Genomic DNA, 13,035 nt, shown 5'->3' with positions numbered 1-13,035 from the left:
CCTCCCTATAATTTTAACACGATTTGATTAACACCTCTCAGTGCCTCCGCCGAGTTTAATATTTTCCTCCAGGGCAAACGCTTTAGCATAAAAACAAAAATAAACATTTTGTTCCCCAACAAGCTTTATAATACAAAAAGTAGGTATGTGTCGGCAATGTAGGGAAAGGTTGTTTAATACCACCCAACATTCGAGAAAAACGAAATCACAACCATCACACAAAATACAAAACACGAAAAAAATCATGCGCATATCCTTCATCCTCTCTCTCAGAGACTTTGACTGAAAATATCATCTGGAAGGACTCACTTTTCCAATGTGATTTTCCACAAACAACAGAAAAAAACATTCAACTCTACCAACGTCACACTAAAAACATCCCCTTCTTCACTGTTATACAGAAACATAATAATTATCCTTCGAAATAGAAAACTTGGTCAGTAGTAACTTTTGGTCCTTACTCGAAATACGTGTGTGTTACCTCGTTTCGTTTAGAATAAAAGTATCACAGAAAAAAAGAAGAATATTAAAGGTGGTGTTGGTGTTTCACAGGTTCCGCTTTAAGAAAAATCTTGTAAGGAACACAAACAAAAAACAAAACAACAACAACTTGATTAAAAAAAATCCTTTTAGGATACCATATCCTTACAAAATAGAGAAGCAAGGATACCAATTTCGGTTTTTGCCCCAACAGATAAATAAAAAGTAAAGCAACAACAAATAAAAGGAAAATATAATCACAACCCTTCTTGTTCTTTGTAAAAATTATATATTGTGAAGTTGGATAAAATATCCTGTGAGTGTTTGTTTAAGGACATCCCACAATCCTCTTGAGAGAATAAAAAATATAAGAAAAAGAAAAAAATAATTAAGAAATTCAGTGATTTTGTGATTTGAGTGCAAGAAAGTTACAAACAAAATAAACGAAGAAGAATAAAAAAAAACCCAAATCCAAGGATACCAAGGATTATATTAGCTTTGTTGGATTATCTTTCTTCTTCGTCTTCTTCTTCATCTTCCATTGGATATATCTCTTAAAAGGATACTCATTTGTAAATGGTTGGTATATACGTAGATATAAACTTCACCTAAATATATATAAAAATTGAAGACATTAAGATAGATGGATGATAATATGATGTGTTATGTGTTGGTGTTGTTATTAAGGATCTCCGTATCTAATTTTATTTTAAAAGAGAAAAATGTATGAATTTCTCACCCTTCTTCAACCCACAATCAGACTGATTCAATTAGCCTCACCCGCATCACAGGGCCTTAATCTATTCGAACATTCCTGACGCTGCTGTTGTTCTGTGTGTCCTCTCCTCCGGTTTCATTATCAGGATCCGATATATTACGTACATCGTTGTACAGGATCAAAATAACGAAAGGAAGACAAAAAAAATCTAATCATCTTTACGCATTTTCCATTCTCCTTGTTATGCCACTTTGACACTTCGTTATTATATCAAAAAATAGTCCTTAATCTATGTTCCCGCAGCTCCACCAGTCCTTGACAAGGACACCACACATCACGCTTGCTACTCGCATCATTCACAGCCAACACTTGACATTCTATATGAAATGGAAATATACACACAAGCTGTAGCGTGGCAATCTAACTCGCCCATTCCACACCCCTCCTCCCCACATGCTCGAAGGACATAATACACTTTCTTTTCTTATGCGGTGTTATCCTTTTTGTGATGTTAAAGAAGGAGTGAAATTTTGTTGTGGGCTGTGAACAATTTCATAGAGGACAAACTTCTACCCATCATCAGTGTTGGTTCTTTGCGCTTTATGACACAAAAAGGATCCTGTTGATTTGAAATTGAGAGGGGTGTAGAGGCAGATAGGCAGAGCGTAGACATCCGCATTGGGTTGTTTTTGCTTTTTGCTTTATTCTGCTGCCCCAGGAGCTTCTTTGGCTCGTAAATAAACGTTTAAGTGGCTAATATTTATGATATTAGAAATATGGCCGAGAGTACGAAACGGATTTCCTTTAAAAGATTTATTTCCTCCTTAACCAGAAGTAGCGATTACAAAGAAATAAGATATACAGAGGGGTTTGGATATATCCTATAGCCTCAAGGATGAGATACGTGTGATGGATTTGAAGATATTTGACGGTTAGACTAATGTATATAGTTTTGGTAAACAGATTTGCCCATCAGTGATTTATGGATCTTGGGGGTAACCTTGTTATGCTAAATGTACGTAAAAATCGTATATTTCGAGAAGAAGAACTCAGAACTTAGAAGTTCTTTTTCTTTTTCTTCTTATTATAATGAAAGTGATTTGCTTAAAGGATATTTTGTGATAAGTTGAAGTGGATTTTGTGTGATGATGTTGATGTGATTTGAGAGAGAATGTAGTATAAGAACAAGGCGGATTAACCTTTTTTCTGCTTCTGTTCACTTTCACTTCACATGTATGAAAAGGATATTCCATAGGATATCGGAAATATCTTTTAGTGTGTATACACTTTCACATCAGAAGATATGACATGAGTTTTTTTTTTCGTTTTTTTTTGGAATTATAAGGACCTATGTTATGCGAAGAAACAAAAAAACTAAAGCTACTTTAACCCATGTCTATGTATAGGTATCCTTTAGTCAGTGTGGTGTGCCATTAGAGAAGAAACAGCTTAGGGATATTTTATGTTATATGCTTACAAGCAAATCCCACTCGAAAAAAATGGCCGACAGAAATATTATTTTGTTAAAATAGGACTCAAGGGTAGGATATTTATTTTTTGTCAGTCCGACACATTTTTTTGACTTACCGAGAACAATTTTTGTATCGTTTATGGCAAAACCTTAGCCACTCATAAAAGGCATAGCCATTAGAATCATAAATGTACTTTTATGACATTGTAAAAGAAAATGCTACTGTCGGTTTTATTTTTCATCGATGCTAAGTGATTTATCGAAAAGTTGGTAGGAATATTGCTTTGAATATTTATGATATAATATCGATTTTCTTTAATGATTATATCTCGATAATTTTTGTTTTTATTGAAGTTTGGTGAATTTTGTGAAAGGTTCATACTGAAAAAAATATCAAAAATTGTTTTGGACCCTTAAAATATGAATTTAATAAAAACTTGCAGACATAATTTTTGAGACTATTAGCTTTCACTTAAAAAAAAATTGAATCTTAAATCAAACTTGTTACCGAATTAAATTAAATTTATGTTGAATATTAAATTAGAAAATAATTGTTTAATAGTTTTCAGAAAACATGTTAGAATTGTGTAAAACCTGAGCACTCTCTTGTTCTTATGAACTTTCAAGTGGAAGTTAATTTAATCGATCCGATTGTTCTGATTGAACGTTTTTATATTTCTCGACGTTTCAAGGTCCCTAGAATCTAGATCCTATGGAGCGACTTTTGTATGATTACAATTTAAACAAAAACGTTTTAAATTTTAAAATGTTGTCATTTAGCTTTAGAGAATCGGAAGATTACTTTACTACAATTAGTGTAAAAAAAAGCTTTGTGTGATAAAGAAAATAGAATTGTGTTAGATATATTAATATTTAAAATTACAATTTTGAAATTAAATTAATCTTTTTCAAAAATGGAAGTACTTTGATGAAATTATCTAATGTAGGGTTTTTGATGAGTTCTAGTAAGGCGAAACTATTTTGATTTGATTGAAAGATAGGGCAGATGGTTAGAAGATCTTCGATTGTCATTTCTGCTGGGTTGTTGCAGTAGGCACAGGAATCATTTCTGAGGTTACGATGAAGTAGGTGCTGGCGGGTGTGGCCCAGTCTCAGTCTCAGAATGGCTGTAGTTTCTTGTCATGATAGCTGTGGTGGATATTTGGCTGGAATGCATAGTTAATAAGGTTTGAATAATAATTATTTATACCTGTTAAAGTTTGGATGTTCGTCTCATTCAAAGATGTTGTTGTTTAAGCTCGGATATCATTGATACTGTAAACATTTGTGGCTGGCCTGGAATCCAGGCTAATTTAAGATTGTTGGGGTACTGTGATAATTTCTTACGAATCATAGTAATCGGAATTTGATAATTATTTAAGTTGAGAACTGCCTTTTAAGTGGAGAAGATATCTAAGAAAATACAGAACTTACCACGTTTCTTTTCTGCAAACTCAATAGCTGAGCTGAGTCTAATAAGAGCACTTGCTGGAATCATATTTCCTCATTGATCAACTACTGCGTATGCCGGGGTGTTGTTTGTTTTTGAGCCGTCAGTGTATAAAAAGTAAAAATTGTTCGAGGCAAGGTGGTGTGCAAGTTCATTGTAAAGCTGTCTAATCTGTCCACATTCGGCGAGCATGTTAAAAACTGGGGTAGTGCGATATGCATTCAACGCAGTTCGAATTGCTATATAATACAAATTTTTCTTCTGGGGTTCACCCTCAAGTTTGGATAACTTCTACACTTCTGAAACCAAAACGCCTTGTTAGTAAAAAGAGAGCTATCGCCCGATTTCGCTTATCACATATCTGAGCAAAGTGCTGGAAAAGATAATTTAAAAAAAGGCTGATGTGGTTTCTTGGGTAAAAATATTTAATAAACAAATCTAAGTGGCATTCAGACCAAGAAAAGGTACTCTATACGCACTGATTCATATGGATTAACCAATCTTAAATATTCTTGAAACACGAAACCATCGATCGGAGATCACACAATTCCTACTAAAAGAATGGCAGCTAAGCTCAAAAATGGATTTATACCAAATTCTAAACCAGGGTTAACAATGATTGTTCCCAAATACATGTAATTGAGAATGAAATTGTTCAGGGATCACCACTATCAGTTAGATCATCAATACTTCAAACTTTGGTCCATACATTCTCGAAAACACCACTTAACTAACTATCTTCGGTCTTACTATCAATAAATCGTATCGATGGTACTTAAACTGAAAAACTTCACCATACTTCGCCTAAATATAATCAAATATAAAAAGTGTTGTGCATATCAACACGATATTAAATCTTGTGCAAGCCCTAATTCTTTCTAAAATTGACTATGCACTCCCCACACGACCGATTTAAAATAACAAAAACAAAATTTTTAAAAATCCTTCGAGATACTTACTTCAATGTTGCTTTCAATTGCTACAATTTTTAGCAAAAAGAAATTTTAAAAAATTTTGTCTGCGATCAGTGAACAGAAAGTAGGCTTTTCAAACCTTAAATTACAAATTATAAATCAGTCATATTAGCTGGAGAGTTCATTTTTGTGCCAGAAACTAGCATTGAAAAAGTTACAGTTTTGAGTATTTAATAAATACAAATTTTGACATGTTCGTCCACTAACTTCAGACAAATTTTATCCAAATTTTGAATAATAAACTATCAGCTATAGCTACAATTACGAAATATTTGGAACTTAAAAGGATTTAAAAGTTACAGATTAGGGTGGTGACCAAACTAAACATTTTTAGTCAAGGCAAACAATTTTTGAAGCTAGTTTGAAGGGACGTCAATAATGGGAAGTTATGATTGTGGCCCGCATTAATGTTTTTTTTTTTTTTATTTTATATTTCTGACGCTGAAGTATAGGTTATTTCAGAAACTTAATATTAGCTGTAAAATATTCTAAGTATTTTTAATTATTTCATATCTCTTTATCAGTCTTCACATTTAACAATGCATCCTCTGATATAAGATTTTCCAATATCGACTTGGCAACTTTAAATTTAATTTATGACCGCACTCTTTCACTTGTCATTAAATTCAAAATGTTGATTTATTGAATAAACTCAACGTTTATATCATGATCAATTATGAAAAAATTCTACCGAGATTGGGAGTCCAGTGAGTTATCAGAACTTAACAAATTTTCGTCGTAATTGTGGCCCTTGTAGACAAAAACAAGCCTACTATATACAAATTTGGGTCTACATATTAGTTGTGTGATTTTGCTTCTTTGCTGGTTGTTCAAAGTGTCAAAAATATCGATGCCTTTCAGTGGTCCGTAGTAAGCAATCCAAATCAGTCAATTCCACGCTTCGGTGCTCTCAAGCATTGGACATTACTGAGCCCACACTATGGCGTACTTTAGGTAAAGATTTTCACCTCCATATTTGGAGCTGATTGCTCAAGTTGTCAAGTCCTTAAAAAAAAAAATTTAAACGACATGATTTTGTTTTAAGTCTAAGTCTTAAGTCGTTATCGCCTTTGTCGTATTTCTTAAAATGTCATTATTTGATTGAAATATTAATGAGATAACGTAAAAAAACAAAAATCGTAAATTTGGAATGCCACAAGGCTGCCATTGCAGGCCTATTCTTTTAATTTGTTTTTATTCTCTCCACCTTTAGAGTATTGTATTTAATAAAAATAGTTTTGAGTAATTGTAATAACTGTAATATATATGAAAATCTCCCTTTAGTTTCGTTTTGAACTTTACCTGAAGGTGAGTTAATTCTTTATAGATACAAATTATGAGTATAACTTTCGTATGAGATTCTTTAAAGCATTACAACCAAAAACCAAATGAAAGAACATTAAAATATTTAGCAAATAGATTTCACTGCTTGATAATTTTTTGTTCTAGAAATGAAGCTTCACTTTTCTGTGGGTTTTTGATTGTTTTAATTCAAAACTGACGCTCTACCATAACGAATTTTCAAGAAATTACTTTTTAAAATTAAAAAAAATTAATTATATGAATGTATATAGGGATTTGTTGACTTATCTTAATTCTAATTCACTATTTTTGTAAATTATTAATATACAATTCGTATTGGTTTTCCAAGTCTATATTCACTTTCTTCCATAATCATTTTCGAAAAATCTTCATAATGTTTTTTGACATCACCTATTTTATATAAATCTCAAAGAAACGCTGAACCATTCATGTTTAAACGGTTTTAAACAGAAATGGGCAAAACGATTTGAAATTAAGATTTGTTCTTGTAACAAAAACATCATGAAAACAATTTTATTCTATTTAGTCTTTGGAAATACATTAAAAATTATGTTAAAAACGGATATTTGTCAAACAACACAAGTAGTTTGAAAAATTAACTCCAAAATGTACTATGAAAGTATTAAATTATGAGTTTGCTCAATTTGTCAACCTGTGTTAGCACAAAAAGCTACAATTTTGCAAATCTGGGATTTTTCAAATTTATTACCTGAAAAAATTATTATTAGTAGAAAAAATAATTATTGAAGGTTGTAGTTACAAAATTTTAATTCTTAAAAATCTTTAACAACAACATCTTCATTTAAAAAAATGTCTGCCTGCTATAGGAGACAATTATTCAATTACATACATACTTAAAACCAAGAATTTCTGAAATAAGAATTTTTCATACCGCCAGAAAGTGTCAGCCCAAGTAATTGACGTCACCAATTTGGAGTTATTAGTGTGATCCGCATTCCATCCTCTTTTTTTAATTGAAATATAAGTAATCTCAGAAATCTAATAGTTCCAGTTAAGTATTATTGAATTCGACAGTATTAAGAATAAACATTGGTGAATTTTGGAGTTGTGTCAACTGCATTTGCATCTATTGCTCTGATATTGAAAGAACAAGTTCTGTAAAAATGAAGTTGATAATGTTGTGAAAATTTTTGAAAATTTATTTAATTTGGTTAAAATATTAATGAAAAACTTCAAAAAAGTGGAATTTTAAAAAATTGTAGCATTTCCTTCACGAGTAGCTAGGAATTAAAATCTATATTGTAAATCTGGAATACTCCAAGGTAGCCATTTAACGCCTTCTCTTTTTTTTACTGTTATTTCTATTATTTTGAACTATTCATTGATTTTTGTTGAAATTTTTAATACTGTAAGAAATATTTAGGATTTGACTATGATCTCTTATTGACCTCTACGTGAAAATGTGTTTATTTTAAATCTTTGAAATATGCAGGAATCAATTGTTTTTGTGTATTACATTGAAAACGGAAAAACAAATAGGAGACCATTGAAATCCTTAACGCTTATTTTATTGTTTGAATTATAATCCTTACAAAACAACAAAAACATACAAAAAATGCTGCCTCTTTGTGTTTCAGCTTAATCCCATCTCCTTCTATAATACTTAGGTCTTTCTATTTTTTCATCTCGATTAATATTTTTGTTTTGCTTCAAAGCTTCCTTTTTGTTTTTCTCAAACGAAGCAATAATTATAAAGCTCATTAATTATGAATTTTAATTTTGAACAAAAATCTACATCAGAATGTTGTAAATTTTATCCACAATACAAAAACTTTAGGAATTTCAGATTAAATGTATTTTGTTTTTAATTTCTTTGAAATCCTTGAAAAGAGTTCGTCCATTTCAAAATCCTCTCCAACTGTTCTTGTGATCCTTTTTTTGGGAGAATTCTTATTTTAATAATATTAACGACTTCGACCCCCAATTGTCTAAAATATATAATGGCGTTATTATTTTTCCCAATTAATTAATGCCTTCAAGAGAATAACAAGAATACCACAAACACATCTCTTTGAGGTTTTTGAAAAAGTTCTTCTCAGCTTCCGTTCAGAATGCTACGCAAAAGGACCAAAAGCTAAATAAAGTTTATGCAATTAATAACTTCAAATACTCCATAGTGTAGTCGAAAAAGAAAATCACAGCATTTATACAAACGACGACGATGACTACGAAGAACGCAACAAAAACACAAATATCAGTTCTTTGCGAGGGAGAAACTCTTGAAAAGTTCGATGAAAATTCCATTAGGAGCAACCACAAAAAGGACTTTGATAGAAAATCAGGAAAACGCAACAAATATACGTTAACTTCACCATGATACCAGCGAGAACCAAACTATTCTTTTCTATAACGACCCTAAGCAATAAAGTAGATGTTGTGTACACCCAAAACCGAGGCAGCAATAAAAGTGACTTACAAAGTTGGACAATTTCCGTCTTCAAAGACTTTCTGCCATCATCGTCTGCGTTGTCGAGGGTTCTCGATATCATGACAGAAATTCTCTCAAAGTGATGTGAAAGTTTTTGTATCCTCTGCGAACTTCGTCCTTTTCTCCATTGCGTGTGGAAAACTGTTGACAAAGGAAATTTTAATTGTTCCCTTGGTTTGAGGTTCGATTTCAGAATGATTATAAAAGGTGTTTTTATCAGAAGTATATCACTTTAAGAAGGAATAAAAGAAAGATGATTTCTAAAATTGAACGAAGACCTCCAAGTGATTCATCGTTTGGCGCTTATGGCCGTACTTTAGCGACTTCATTAATATCTCCACCAGAAATAGTCAAGAGGTGTAAAAAAACAGGATAGTGGAGGCCAAATTCACGTTTCCGTAACCTTTTGTTTTGGCGTCAGCCGTTTTACGTTGAAATTCCAAATTAACCCACAAATATATCATTTGACAGCTGTCAAAATGGCTGCCAGTAGAAATAATGTTGCCAACTTTAAGTTTCATTTCTCTTAAAAATACACCCTTTAGAAACCTGATGAACATTGGGGAAAGGGATGAAGGCAGGAACGATGCTGTGGTTCTGCGAGTGTTGTATGGAGTTGGATGTGGGAAATGATTTATTGATTGCATATTCCAGATGATGCTCCTGGGAGTTCTCTTTTCTCTCAGTAGTTTCAGTGCACCTACACTCAAAATATTGTTGTTTTCCAAAGGCTGGCTCTTTTATGGTACCTTCTGGCATCATCATCATCGTCATTGGGAGCACTTTCATATATAAAGTTCATGCTCCATGATGAGTTTTTTTTTTTAGTTGTCTATTGTGAAAGTTGATGCCGAAACTCAAAGCCATAACTCAACTATTGGAATCATCTTCATCGTGTTCATTCCGAAAGTGTGTTTATTGTCTTCGAACAAGATGAGCTCTGACTTCGATGTTATGTTCAATGTTCATGACATTTCGAACATTCCTAATCAAAATTTCACCCACATATCATTATTATTATATTACATTGGGAACCTAATTTATACCAAAGCTTGAAAAGCATCTCTCAATCATTGTTGATGATGAGTCACAAAAGAAAAATAATAACAATAAGATGATGAAGTCTGTCTGGTTTGTCTTCATTTCGGTTTTCTGAGTTTCTGGGGGTGATTAAATGAATCAACTTTCATTCTCATATGCTTCATCTCTGATAGTAATAGGAACTGATATAACCTTCAAGCTTCAAGTTTCGAGGTTTTATTAATGTGAAACTTATGTTCGAATGTTCCTAATGTCTTTCACTCCTGATTTATTATTCGATTCGATGCGTAATAACAATTGATTTTGATATTGAATGATGATTGCTGACTCTTAAAAGTTTATGTCTACTTTGACATGGGGGACGGTGGTGGTGGCTGTAGGAGGGAGAAATGTTTTATTTATCATCTTGAAATCGATTTGTTCATTATGGTTGTCATTGTCACAAAAGTTAAATGTATGTATACGTCCAATGAAATTTTATTTATTTATCTTTATGAGAGTCATGACGGTTTTGTTTATTTTTTTTTGTATGTGGAATATTAAACGAATGTTTTGAATGACTTTTGAAGACATTTTTTATGGGATGCAAGTGGGTAGTTTTTATTTATGGTTGGTATATACCAAAATTGGCCCCTATTAAATTTAAGGACAAAAGTACTTAAATAATTACATACATTGGGGAAAATGTTTGAACGGTTTGTGATAAGTAATAAAGTTAAAATCTAAAGAACCTTCTTTTATGTAGCAAATTACTGTAGATACTAATTTATTCGCTCGGGAGACAATTTGTCATTTCATGTACATAAGAAGCAAAAAGAAAACTTAACACAATATTAGCTTGTATACTTTATAAAGGTAAAGAAAATTTGTTTAAAGATCCCACAACACAAAAAAGTACGCATACGCCTAAGTGTTTAACTTTTATAATAATTTGTGAAATGTCAGAAATATGGAAAATGTACGTCATATCTACAAAATATTTTCACAAAGTAAGATTGAGCTTAGCACCTTTATGAATTTAAAGATACACAGTTTTTGTTGGTCTAAAACCAAACAAAGTTAATTTGTTGAAAGTAGTTTTCCTCACTAGTTTCACACTTTTCCGATCACTCAGGCAATTTGTAAATACTACGCAAGCAAAATTCCTTGTCTTTCGAGGAAAATAAAATTTTGTACCCAAGACCTATGGCATGACAGTCTAATGCCCTTTTTTCTCAATTTTTTTATTCAAGTGTCTGTGGAAATATCATTGTAGCGTGTTCCAGGCGGAACTTTTGGCGATTAAGGAAGTCTTGTCTTGGCTCAAAGAAAACGTGATATCAACATCTGATATCCGTATTTTCTCCGACAGCCAGGCCGCTATCAAAGCTCTGGACTCAGTCTCTACAAACTCTATGACAGTCCATAACTGTCGATCATCTCTAATGGAGATGGCGCAACAGTTTAATATTCACCTGTGCTGGAAGGCAGATGAACTCGCCAGGAACAGCCCATCCTACCACGTTTGGCAAGTACTGGCATACCAATCGCTACTTGTAAACTGCTACTAATGCAAGACGCTGTGAGGAGGGCAGGCACCAGGTGGACCAACATCTCCACGTGTCAAGCCACAAAAAACATCTGGCCAACACTGGATATAAAACGTTCAAGGTGCTTGCTCTCTCTAAGCAGATCGCATATAAGCTCGATAATAGGTGTCATAACCGGACACTGTCTAATAGGAAAGCACGCCACGAGACTAGGCGTATTCCAAATGACTTTTGCAGAAGCTGTATGGACGAGGAAGAGGAAGAGGAAGAAACGGTTCTTCATCTTCTCTGCACATGCCCTGCTCTAGCTCGAAAACACAAGAATTACCTAGGAGAATTCTTCTTTAACGATCTAAACGATCTAAATCATATCGGTATAATCAGCCTCTCACGTTTCGTAAGGGACTCTAACTGGTTCCATTGAGCTTTGGAGGAAGCCTCAAGATTCATGTGGTATCACAATGGGCCATTAAACTGGCCTAAGTGTGTCCGTTTCCATCTTGGACAGCCACTATAACCTAACCTAACCTAACCTGTGGAAATATAAATATGCACTGATCTAACCAGATGCTGAGGTACTTCACTTCAATTTTGCTCCTTGAGGATTAACGATAACCATCTTGCTCCAAATCTTGCACGTATAACACGTGGCCCTAGCCAACGGAGTCCGGAACAGAATTGTCTCCGACTTCTGGACATTTATTTTCAGTTTCCAGTCGTCGCAATATCACTGAATCTTGTCGAAATCACGCTGCACGAGAATTCTAATACCCTTAACCTTTCGTGCCGTTCTGTACGCAATTAGATCGTCGGCGTATACAACTGCCTTCTTAAGACTACCTTTCAGATCGCTGGTGTAAATGCTGAAAAGAATCGGCGAATTCAACGCTTCCTGTTGAAGACAATTTTTAATTAAGAATGGTGTGGTAGAAGTTACATTGACACTTTTGACAACAAACTTTCTACCGTAAAGCATATCATAAAGTATATACAACAATGGCTTGCTTATGCCAAGCCTGCTCAGTTTTAGGTAAAGACCCTCTAACCATACGGTGTCAAAGACCTTTACCAAATCAACCAGAACAGCACCTGTGCATTGTTGTTTTGATTTATTCCATTGGATATCAGAAACGAGTTTAGACGCAGCATGAATTGTGTCATGACCCGCCTTGAACCCGAACTGTTTATCCGGAATTATTTTGTTGTCCGCAGCCCACTTATTTAGAGCCCTATTGATGATCTTTTCGAAAACTTTGCTGATGCTCGGAGGAAAACATATCGACCGAAGATTTCACGGGTTGTAGTCGTCCTTTCCCTTTTTCAGGAGAGGATGAGCAACAGCGGTCTTCCAATGCACTGGATAATATGCATTATTCAGTGCATTATTGAAGAGTGTGGTGTAAATGTCTACTTAGTACAACGTTGGATATACCATCGACACCTGCTGATTTTTTGTTTTTTATTGAATTGAAGATGAGCTGAAGCTCGACCTTCGTCACTAACACAGGACCTTTTTCCGTTTGCTCGGCGATTATGGCATTTGCCAAGAAATTGTCATTGAACCGCATGTTCTCAGTTCGCCATTGTGTCATATCATTTC

The 13,035-nt window shown here is 33.6% G+C and overlaps 1 protein-coding gene across 1 annotated transcript in view; it reads left to right on the top strand.

Annotated features, from left to right (window-relative positions):
* The first annotated feature begins 454 nt into the window (after positions 1-454).
* Positions 455-13,035, top strand: part of LOC129946217 (RNA binding protein fox-1 homolog 2-like) — a 453,881-nt gene continuing 441,300 nt past the window's right edge. The window contains exon 1 of the mRNA XM_056056318.1: positions 455-1,059. The gene's annotated coding sequence lies outside the window, so the exon portion shown is untranslated. The remainder of the gene's footprint in view (positions 1,060-13,035) is intronic.

The sequence above is a fragment of the Eupeodes corollae genome, chromosome 2, assembly GCF_945859685.1.
Source record: "Eupeodes corollae chromosome 2, idEupCoro1.1, whole genome shotgun sequence".
In the NCBI taxonomy this organism is placed as follows: Eukaryota; Metazoa; Arthropoda; class Insecta; order Diptera; family Syrphidae; genus Eupeodes; species Eupeodes corollae.
Note: the sequence above shows the minus strand (reverse complement) of the source record. Positions and strands in the feature narration are given on the sequence as shown.